We start from the raw sequence: 12,479 nt of genomic DNA on the forward strand, positions 1-12,479 counted from the left end.
CACTTGTTTTTCTTGAAGAGTCAGGTTCACTTCACTGACCTTTGAGAAATGCTTGCCATGTATTCAATTCTGGGAAAAGTATTGTCTTTTTTTTTTCAAGTGAACAGTGTTCATGAAAAACATGGTTAGTTCAGCTTGCAGGTCCAATCGCCACAGTAGGTGCTTTGCCTCAAGAACAAACCCTCATTCTTTGGAATGCAGTTGGAGTGCCTTATGTGTGGCTCCCACTCTGTCAAACAGCACTTAAAACACAAGGATCACATTCTAATAAAATTTAATAATCGCAGCTTCCTGAAGGACATGAAGCGAAATCGGCTCGTTGTTCTCCGTTCAACCTGAAGTTTGATCAAATCAACTTAATTGGGTTCTGTTTGGGGAGGAGAGCATTTGGGAAAGGGCAGAACTGAGTGTGCATTTAAGACTGGATTTGATAAGTAGAAAGAAAGATCAGCTTCTTGAAAGGAGGATTTGTATGTTCCGGATTCTGAGTACTTAAAATACAACTGTCTTCCAGATTCACAACTATTTCGTCTTGTTATGAAGAGACGAAAACTAAAAATAGAAGATAGTGTTGTAAGACTGCAAAATCATTTGAGAAGCTGCCAGATACTGTAGAAGAGTAAATGTATCCAAAGACTGACCAATTATCCATGTGAGCAGCAGTTAGATTAGTGTGCAGGGGCAATTGGAGGGAAAATTGGGCCCTGTGGACATCCAGCTGAGCAAACAGGACTGAGGAAGGATGGAGGATGTGTGTTAGTTTGAAGGGAAAAAAATCTAAGCTTACTTAAAAACAATATTTATCAGTCACAGCACATTCTTTGTATGTCCTCTGGTTGCCTAGTGTTTTTCAAATGATCCCTCTTCAGACAAAAATCCCTCTGCTTAATGATCAAACATCCAAATCACAATGTGTTTTACATGTAAAAATAAAAGCCACAATAATTCAGGAAACAGGGAATTTTGAAATAGATAAATCCAAACATTCAGATGCTATTGTAGATAGGCACTTAAGTAGGTCTTCAGTTGTAAATTCAATTCTGACAAGGCCTGGGTGATATTGATCCTCTGTGTTACTGAAATCTATTATGTTTCTAATTAACAGTGCTCCCTGAATCTAACTTGTGATGATTCTTGGTGGTTATTGTTAGCTACCATCCAGTTGATTCCCAACAGCTGTCCTCTGTACAACAGAATGAAACACTGCCCAGTTCTCTACCATCCTCACGGTTACTGTGTGTGAACCCTTTGTTGCTGCCAGTGTATTAACTGGATATTTGCAGCTGTTTCTTGTCCCTTTGAGTTATGGCCCATCGGCAAATGAAGGTCCCGAAAGCTTTGCTCCATCCACATCATGAAGGTTGACTCTGCTTAGAGGAGACAGCTCTTCCCCAGTCATATTTTGAGTGCCTTCCAACCTAAGGGGCTCATGTTCCGTCACTATATCTGACAATATTCTGCAACTATTCATAAAGCTCTCAGTTGCTCACCTTTCAGAAGTGGTCCGCCTTTCTTTCCAGGCCTGCCCTAGTCTGGAAGCTCTGCCCAAATATGTCCACATGGATGACCCTAGTGATGGTATGGTTTCCATCGTTACAGCTACACAAGTCACCATGGTACAACAGACGGACAGACTAGTGGCAGGAACTAATGCATGTGGAGGTGTTACAGTTCCACATTGTTGCATGGATAATCCTTGGTAAATAAGTAACAGCCTTCAGGTTAATGAAATATGTTCTATAAATCGTCTATGCTGTGCAGCTACAGGCCAGAAACCCCTGATTCCTTGGAACTGGTTCATGGTTTAGTGGCAACCGGAAGTAACGCATATCAGAGTTTTGGTGGCTGCACTTCTCACAACTCGGTGCCTGAGTTAACCGTCTCTGTGTCATAGTATGTAATTCAATTTGTATACAGCTGGATTCTATGTGCGAACATTTTAAGGGTCTTTGTATGTAAGATCATGAAGAATATATGTAGTTTCCATGTAATGTGGTTGTCTGGCATTTGTACTTGAGTTGCCGTTGTCGTTAAGTGCTGTCAGGTCAGTTGTGACTCATAGTGACCCTGTGCAGGGATTCTGGAGACCGGCTGGTGAATTTGAACTGCCAACCTTGTGGTTTAAACTCACCTTGCAGTCAAGTGCTTATCCTACAGCACCATACAGGATGAAAACTCTTCATCCTGTATTTGAGTGGTTAAGTGCCATGGAATGTTCTGACTCAGTGGCTCTGTATAAGTTTCTCAGGCTGTAAATCTTTACAGGAGCAGAAAGCTTCATCTTTATCCTGCAGAACCTCTAATGTATAGGATTCCTGGTGTGGTGCTGTGGGTTAATGCACTGGACTGCAAAGTGGCTTTGAATCGCAAGGTCCACGGTTCAAGCTCACTGGTTGCTCCTCGGAAACCCTATGGGTTAGAACCGACTTGACAACACTTAACAACAACAAGCTTAATATAGGACTTATGGTGTAGCACTGTGGATCAGCACCGGACTGCAAACCACAAGGTTGGCAGTTCAAAACCACCAGTAGCTCCTTTGAAATGCTATATAGGATTGCTGTGAGTCAGAACTGAAACAACAGCACTTAACAACAACAGTTGGAAAGTGATACTTTCCTATTTTCTGAACAGATTTCACTGATCATACTTTCTGTTGTTGCTAATTGCCTTCAAGTCAGGTTTGACTCATAGCAACCCTGTATAGTGTTTCCAAGGCGTGACTGGTGAGTTTGAACCACTGACTTTGTGGTCCAAACCGACCTTGCAGTCTAGTGCTTTATCCCACAGTCACACCAGGACTCCATTATACATCTAGACCTAGCCTCTTTGTTGCTGGAAGATTTTGAATTTCTAGTTCAGTGGTGTGGTGTGTGGGTTAATGCACTGAACTGCAAGGTCAATTTGAACAGCAAGGTCAGTGGTTCAAGCTCAACAGCCGCTTCTTGGAAACCCTTTTTAGGGGTGCTGTGAATCAGAACCGACTTGATGGCACTTAACAACAACAACTTGTTATGCAAGAGTGCAGCGGTACTGGCCTTCAAACCACAAGGTAGGCAGTTTGAAACGAACGTCTTTTATGACCCAGCATATGATGCACCCTATAGAATGCTTACTCTATGCTGGAAAGGAAGGTGTATTCTGGTTTGGGGTACAGTGTACTGTCAGGGTTAGTTAGTGCAAATTGAGTGTTCAGGTCTTCTATTTCGTTAGTGATGGTCTCTTAGTTCTAGGTTATTACTATCTTCAAGTAGCCACAAAGTTTATTGTTGAAACATCTGTTTCTCATCTTAAATACTTCAGTTTTTTGCTTCATGTGTCTTAGAGTTCTGTTGTTAGATGCATATAGATTTATATTTGCTTTCTCTTTCTGATTGTATCAAGTAGTAATTAGAACATTGTACTGTTAGACTTAAGAGATGTGTATAGGACATAGGGGTGCAAAAGTTATATCTTCTTTTGCTAAATACTCACTCAGATGCCACCCTTCTCTGCCACTTCTTGTGTTACATTCACTGGGAGGCTGGGGGTGGTGGGTTCAGAAGACTGGCACCAGACCTTTCAGCAAACTGAGAGCATTCTGTGGCATTGCTGTGGGCGGGCCTTACTGTAGGTCTAGGTTAGAGCAGACCAGCTCTGTACTGAGTACATGCTGTGTGCCATGCAGAGAACTTTACAGGTGTTTTCTTCTCTGATGAAAACCATATTGTAGAACAAGCTTAGGAAATCGCCACTATCATCTCCATTTCACAGATGAGGCAATGAAGCCACTCAGCTGGTTGCTCAATAAATGGTGGAGCCCAAGTTCAGACCCAGTTGCAGTTTTGACCATGGGTGCTAACTGCTCCCACACTGGCATTTGGATGTTGGTCAAGTTTACCGATGCTAGGGGAGAGTTTCTATCTCCAGCATCTTCCTCAGTACGGATGAGAAAGTGCAGTGTGCTGCTAGACAGAAGCCATCGTCAACCAGATGTCTCGTTTTCCCCTCTGAGTCTTCTTAAATGTAGGGTCCTATGATTCACCCACAAATAATAAATATGGTTTTGTAGAGCTCATTAGGAGTTCCTGGGAGGAGCCGTGGTTAATATATTCTACTGCTAACAAAAAGGCTGGGAATGATAGAGAAGAAAGCACTGGGGATTAGTAGTCCCATATGGAATTGAACAATTCTCCTTCAGTCCAACAATTGTAGTCTAGAAGGGTTCATTTAGCAAATGGCACCCAGATTTTCTCTTCTGGTTTTCCAGAGACACTTGGAAGTTTTGTTTGAACACAAGCAACAGCCCTGGGTGGCAGCTGTTGGCAAATACCGGTGGTTTCATGGCTTTGGCCCTTTAATATATTTTTCTTCCTCGCTGTGGAAAACACATCCTTCATCAACTTTAAAACAGAGTACCACTTTAGAGGGCCGTTCTGGCTGTCTTTTCTAATTGTGCTGTGGTCCAGGCAGACTGAGTGAACAAAAAGAAGAGAAAGGGGAAGCTGTTGGCAGTTACCTGCAACTTTGTCTCCAAAAAACCCCAACAACTGAAAAGCACTCACAGCCCTTAGTCTGTAAGGAGAGTGAAGGAGAAGTAGGGTCATAAGGTGACAGCCTCCCTGGCAGCAAGTCTTTCTGCGTCTGCATTTACCCTAAAGGTGAATTTCACAGAGATCTGCATTTACCCTAAAGGTGAATTTCACAGAGATTGGCCTCGTTGCCTCCTTGGCGGCTAACAGTGCTCACGGCAGGTTTACCTGGCTCCCTTGAGGGAGCAGGCACACCTGCCCACTCCTTGTTGAGTGACCAGTCTCTGACACATGCTGCAGATCCCTGGACTGTTGAGCCTTGAGTGGACATTTTCCACGTGTGGCAAGTTGGCCTGGGTGTCAGATGCATGGCCAGTCAGCAGTGAGACCCCCAGTGAGAAATGAAAGTCCTGCTCTTGTGTTTGCTGGAGATTTGAGAAACATAAAAAGCGTTAGGACGCAACATGAGGGAGAGACTTCTCAGGCCGGCAGCAGCTGCAGATGAAAGATGCAAATGCACTTGTAGCCCAATTCACAACTTTGGCTTTTCTTACAACATTCCACTGAGAATCAGAGGAGACAGAACTACAGACTCTGGTGGAAAAGCTGCTTAGTCATTTCCAGCCCTGACACCAAGTTTCTGGAAACATGTGCTGCATGTGGCCCTGATCTTGTACATAAACAAGACGGTTCCCGTGTTCTCTCATTAAACGCTTCACTTCAAACATTCATCGTATCTCCCCTGACAGATCGCAGGAAAGGGACAACATTGTGTTTTATTTCTCTCACTGATGTATTCTTTCCGATTTGCTATCTCCCTAATAACTTATATTGATGGTCAGAATAAAACGGACCCTTTCAGAAATAGTTAATATTGAAGTATTTGAGGAGGCTGTGCAGGCTTTATCAGCTATGGCATGTACTTCTAGAAGAAAACTCGGTCTATAGATTGCTTCCAGCTTGTCCATACATACCTCCGATATCTAAAGACATGCAATCACACATACATACACACACTAAAATGATCCAGTTGGTTTTCTTACTGACATTATCAAGACCCATTATCGGGGGACGTGGAAGTCTCAATTGTTTTATGATTTTTATCTGTGACTGCCTTTAAATGTTGTTTTCTCTTTTTGTTCTCAATTGAAGTCAGGAAACCAACAAAATACCCATTACTTTTCACCTGGCCAGGCCCTTATACATGATAAACCTCATTTGCCCAGTCTGTTTAGAAGATAGTAGAATGCGAAACTGTCTTTTAATTTTCCATTTTTATTTTTAATATAACCATATTATTATTTGTTGTTGTTGTTAAATGATGCTGAGTCAGTTCCGACCTACAGCAACCCTCTATAGGGTTTCAAAGGAGCAGCTGGTGAGCTTGATCTGCCAACTCTGTGGTTCAAACTGACTTTGCAGTCCAGCACATTAACCCACAGTGCCACACCAAGACTCCAACCATATTATAGAAAATCCATATAAAAGCATCACCCTTAACTTTATCCTAAGAGAGATCACAGTTGTTATAGGTGTGTGTCGCTTAACCATTACTCAACGTCTATGATACAGTTTGTGAAACAGAATCCTGTGTGACTTGTATGTTGTGTGAACATGTTATACATGTCTATGTGCTTGTTTATAGGATATACACATACCAAAGTCATCCTGTGGAAGCTACTCTGGTGTTCTATTAGCACCTGGAGCCTCCGTGTTTGCAAACTCACACCTGACATTGGCGAACTCAGGGTGTACCAGCCCTGGGGGAGCCTCATCAGAATTGGAAGTCCCAAGGGACCAAGTGGACTGACCACAGCCCAGTGTCTCCTCGCAGGCACAATCCATGGGCTGGTCGGGCCGGGCATGCGCCAGTGGCAGCCTGGAGAGCTGAGCCCTGGCTGCCAAGGTGCTGCAGCCTGGATGCTGGCCTTGTCTGTTGGCTTCTGCCAAGGAAGCTCACCTCCCACAGAAGTGTATGCCGTCCGACATCGTCCAGCAGACAGGCTGTACAGACCTGTGTTTTGTGTATTTCTTCTTACTCCTTTTTCTGTGATACATAATGTACGTAATGTAACTCACCATCTAAAGGAGCCTGGTAGCATAATGGATTACAAGCGGGGCTGCGAACCACAAGGTTAGTAGTTCAAATCTAATAGTCACTCAGAGGGAGAAGGATGAGACTTTCTGCTCCAGTAAAGACTGACAACCTCGGAAGCCCTCTACAGGCTCAGTATGAGTCAGAACTGCAACCACACACAATCTAATACAATTTTGCATTTTAAAAATTAATTTTGTATCCAAAGCACACATTAATTCTCCAGGCCTCATCCCAGGCACTTATAGATTTCCCACCTTGTCCAACAAGGCTAACTGGACTTTGGGGAAAGTGCTATTTCCCTCATCTCTCTGGAGGGAAACAATGCTTGGTAGGATCTGAATCCACCTGTATCATGTTTCCATTTCTTCTGTTGTTGTTGGTAAGTGCCGTCGAATCAGTTCTGACTCAGAGCAACCCAGGATAGGGTGTCCAAGGAGCAGCTGGTGAGTTTGAACTACCGATCTTGTGATTCAAACTGACCTTGATGACTTGTGCTTTGCCCCACAGTGCTTTAAAAAATGTAAGTACTATGTCACCATTCCAAAAGCCTGCTTACAGTTTCTTCAGCAATGTAATAATTCTTCTCCGGGCAGTCTTCAGACATGTATACTCTTCATTTTTCAATGCCATCTACTGCCGGCTGATCAGGCTCATTACCCTACACTGACTGAAACTGGGACAGTTACTTCAGCATTAACTACAGTCATTGCATGGGTTACATAGCTTGTACATACACAGCAAATAAGACTTGTATTTCCATTTCTCATCATTTGGCCATGGTTGTGCTGCATAGGAATCTGAGGCTGTGTTTCATCTCAGTAGGGTGGTGTGTAGAGATTGTTTAGCAATGTCTGCCATAGACGTAGGAGGGGAGATTTATAGCACACATGGCTAATAGTTTCCATTCCTTGAGATGAGTATTTATTTCAAGTCTGATGTGTGTCACACACTCTGTGTGCATTATCTGATACATTCCTCGTACCAACATCACTCATTACTCCACATGGGCAGTATTTTGTTGATAGGTGCCATCAAGTTGACCCAGAGCCACCCTGTGTGCAACAAAATCAACCCTGCTCAGGCCTGTGCCATTCACAATTGTTTTGTTTGAGCCCATTGTTGCTGCCACTGTCTGTCCATCTCGATGAAGGTCTTCCTTTTTTTTTGGCTGACCCCCTAATTTACCTAATCTGGTGTCCTTCTCCAGGGACTGGTCCTTACTGATAATATGTCCAAAGTACATGCAAGAAAGTCTCACCATCCTCACTTCTAAGGAGCGTTCCAGATCTACACCTTCCAAATAGCTCTGTTTGTTCTTTGTGTCATCCATGGTCTATTCAGTATTCTTCACCAACACCATTATTCAAATGTATCAATTCTCCAGTCTTCCTTATTCATTGTCCAGCTTTCACATATGTATGAGGCAATTCAAAACACTATGGCTTGGGTTAGGTGCACCTTATGATATCTTTGCTCTTTTACACTTTAAAATGGTCTTTTGTAGCAGATTTTACGAATGCCATATATTTGATTTCTTGAAGCTGTTTCTATGAGTTTTGATTGTAGGTAGATTCAAGTAAAATGAAATCCTTGACAACTTCAGTATTTTCTGTGTGTCATGATGTTGCCTATTGGTCCAGTTGTAAGGATTTTTATTGTATTTACATTGAGTTGTAATCCATACTTAAGACTATAGTATCTGATCTTCATTAGTAAGTACTTCAAGTCCTCTTCACTATCAGCATGTAAGATTGTGTCATCTGATTGTTGCAGGTTGTTAATGACCCTTCTTCCATTCTTGATGCCTCATTTTAAATTCATATAATCCAGCTTTTCAGATCATTTTCTAGGCATAAAGATTGAATAGTCGTAGTAATAGTTAGGTGCCATCAAGTTGGCACTGACTAATAGCGACCCTATGCACAGCAGAACAAAACATTGCCCAGTCCTGGGCCAACCTCACAATTGATGCTACCTTTGAGCCCATTGATGCTGTCACTGTGCCAATCCATCTCGTTGGGGGTCTTCCTCTTTTTCTCCGACCCTCCACCTTACCAAACATGATATCCTTCTCCAGTGACTGGTCCCTCTTGATAATATGTCCAAAGTATGAGAGGCAAACTTTGGCCATCCTGACTTCCAAGGGACACTCTGGATGTACTTGTTTCAACACAGATCTTTTTGGTCTTTTGGCAGTCCATAGTACTTTCAATATTTTCCTCCAACACCATAACTCAAATACATGAATTCTTCTATAGTCTTACGTATTCACTGTCCAACTTTCACATGCATATGAGGTTACTGAAAATACCATGGTTTGTGTCAGGCACACCTTAGTCCTCAAACTGACATCTTTGCTCTTCAACACTTTAAAGAGGTCTTGTGCTGCACATTTGCCTAATGCAATACAGTATTTGATTTCTTGATGACTATTTCCATGAGTGTTGATGAGTAAAATGAAGTCTTTGACAACTTCTGTCTTTTCTCTGTTTATCATGATGTTATCAGTCCAGTTGTGAGGGTTTTTTATCCTTTACATTGAGGTGCAACCCATACTGAAGGCTGTGGCCTTTGATCTTCATCAGTAAGTGTTTTAAGTCTTCTTCCCTTTCAGCAAGCAATGTTGTATCACTTGCATATCATAAGTTGTTATGTTCTTTGGATTATTTGCTCAGCATACAGATTGAATAAGTATGGTAAAAGAATACAACCCTGAAGCACACCTTTCCTCATTTTAAACCATTCAGTGTTCACTTGGTCTGTTCAAATGACTGCTCTTGGTCTATGTACAGGTTCCTCATGAGCATAATTAAGTGTTCTGGAATACTCATTCTTCACAATATTGTCCATAGCTTGTCATGACCCACACAATCAAATGCCTTTGCATAGTCAATAAAGCACAGGTAGACATTTTTCTGGTATTCTCTGCTTTCAGCTAAAATCCATCTGACATCAGCAATTGTATCCCTGGTTCCACATCCTCATCTGAATCCATCTGGACAGTTATGGATATTCCCAGTTTGCAACTGTTTTTGAATTATCTTTAGCAAAATTTTACTTGCATGTGATATTAATGATGCTGTCCAATGATTTCCTCACTCTGTTGGGTTATCGCTCTTTGAAATGGATACAAATATGGTTCTCTTCCAATCAGTTTGCCAGATAGTTGTCTTCCAAATTTCTAGACATACATAGATAAGTGAATGCCTCCAGTGCTGCATCAGTTTGTCGATGTATATACATACTGGTGTCTATATGAGGGGGCTTCAAAAAGTTCGTGGAAGAAGAACTAAGAGCCAGGATATGAGTATATATATGCACAATGATGTTTATTGCAGCTATTTACAAAAGCAAAAAGATGGAGACAGCCTTACTGTCCATCAATGGAAAAGTGGATAAACAAACTTCGGTACATACATACAATGGAATACATGTAATGTTGAAAAAATAATGATAAATCTGCGAAACACCTCATAACATGGATGAACCTGGAGGACGTGCTGAGAGAAATAAGTCATTCACAAAAGGACGAATATTGTTTTACTATTGTGTAAAAACTCAAGCAATGGTTTTCATATTAAATGAAACATTCTTTGATGATTACCAGGGCTGGGAGGTGGGAGGGAGAGTTAATTCGGTGTATGGGGAGGGCAATATTCAAAGAGAGGGAGGTTGACAGAAGAATGAGGAAGGTTTGTATGCACAAAGACGTAATCAAGGAGTAAAGGGAATAGAGGTAAATATGCACAACCTTACAACAACAGTGTTCTGTGTATGGACACATGAATAGAGTCACAGACTGACTGGGTATGGAAGGAAGAGTGGGATATATATACATACATACATACATACAGGGTGTGGTGCTGCAGCATAAAGCACTGGATTGCAAGGTTGGCTTGAACCACAAGGGCAGAGGTTTGAACTTACCAGCTGCTCCTCAAAAACCTTATACAGGGTTGCTACAAGTCAGAACCGACTCAATGATACTTAGCAACAACATACATACATATATATATATCCCACAAATGTATAAGGGTTTAAAAGAGGACATTTGTACATGGGTAGCCCCCTGGAGGAAATAGGACAACTGTCCTTGCACGGAGGGAGTTGCAATCATCGAGCTGAAACAAAGTATGTGATTTGTTGAGTGTAAAACTCATGATCCTGTTTTTAAATTTACTAATTCACAAGAAAAACAAAATTTGTGGGAAAAAATTCATGATCTTTTAGTTCATTTTCCCATGAACCTTTTGAGCTCCTCTTGTATATGGAGTATCTTCTAGAAACCGAGCACTGTGTCTGGTGCATCCAGTACAAAACCAAATAGCAAAGAGAGACAAACACATACATTACAGACAAAGGTGGCTGAGTGCTTTGGTGCAAGTGGCCTTCTGTCGATGTGTTAATAAGTGCTTGTTTCAGCACCAAGCTTGTCTCTGAGCACAATTATATGAAATCACAGAGCGTAAAACCATAAAAGTTTCCAAAGAAGAGAGGACATTTAAGGAAGCTTTAAAAATGTTTTTCTCTTTTGCAAAGTAAAACACGTGCATAGTGTAGTATGTCTCATAGTTTTATTAGAATTGTAATTTTTCTCATTCCAGTTGTCATTCTGGCTCCATGCACATTTTACATATTCAGGTCCTTTCCAGTTTTACTTCATCAGCTAAGACTGAATCAGAAATAACTGATTAGATGCACTAGAAAATAGAAAATGTCCAGGCATAGATTTCTTAAAGGAATTGGCATCATGTTTGGGACATGGGTATTACAATTCAGCTGGAGCACAGGATCTAAGCCTGGGGGATCTAATGGGAGCTGGCCCAGCCCCTGCTTCAGATAGATTGCAGCAATGATCCCAGTTATTTCCCTACTGGGATGCGAACTCCTTCAAGGTGACTGCATATCCTGAATCCAGTCTCTTCCCTGACCCCTTGAATCTGGACTACCTTGTGACTGCTTTGGCTAATAGGATGTGCCCAAAGTCATGATGTGCCAGTTTTGCCTAGGCTTTTAGGGAACTTGTGTGCTTTCACTCACTATGTCGGAACCCACCCTCTCCAGCTGCTCAGAGAAGAGATTTGAGCTAGCCTGCTGAAGGGTGAGACATGGGACCCAGTCATCCCCAGTGCCTCAGCTGAAGCCTGGTGGTCTCACACATGTGAGCAGCCCAGTTAAAGCAAGATAACACATGCAGCTGAGGCCCGTCTGACTTGCCACCTACAGTATTGTCAGCTAAATCAATGGTGGTGGTTTTCAGTGACTGTGTTTTGGGGTGAGTTGTTCCTTAAGAGAGAGCCTGTGTGGCCCTATAGGATAAGCACTGGACTGCTCATCACAAGGTCAAATTTAAATCTATTAGCTGCTCTGTGGGAGACAGATGAGATTTTCTGCTCCCACAAAGATTTACAGCCTGGGAAACCCTATACGAGGTTGCTAGCCGTCAAAATGGACTCTGATAGCCGTGAGTTTGGTTTGGTCTTTTTGGCTACTTTTTGGTTCCTTAATAATGGATTCCTGGTGTGGTGCTATAGGATCACTAATGGACTTCAAACCACAAGGTCAGCAGTTCAAAGCCAGCAACGACTCCTTGGAGACCCTGTACAGAGTTACTGTGGGTAGGAACCAACTCGACGGCACTTGACAAGAACAACAAATAGCTAGGAATCTTGGTGTGGCGCTCTACAATAAGTACTGGACAACGAGGTCGGTTTGAACCACAAGATAGGTGGTTCAAGCTCACCAGTCACTCCTTGGAAACCCTGTACAGGATTGCTATGAGTCAGAACTGACTCGATGGCACTTAAAAAACAACAACAAAAACAATGATAACTAAGTGACATAGCTTCCCAAAAGGAGTGTGGAGAAGG

This window comes from Chrysochloris asiatica, unplaced genomic scaffold (assembly GCF_000296735.1).
Source record: "Chrysochloris asiatica unplaced genomic scaffold, ChrAsi1.0 scaffold00065, whole genome shotgun sequence".
Lineage (NCBI taxonomy): Eukaryota > Metazoa > Chordata > Mammalia > Afrosoricida > Chrysochloridae > Chrysochloris > Chrysochloris asiatica.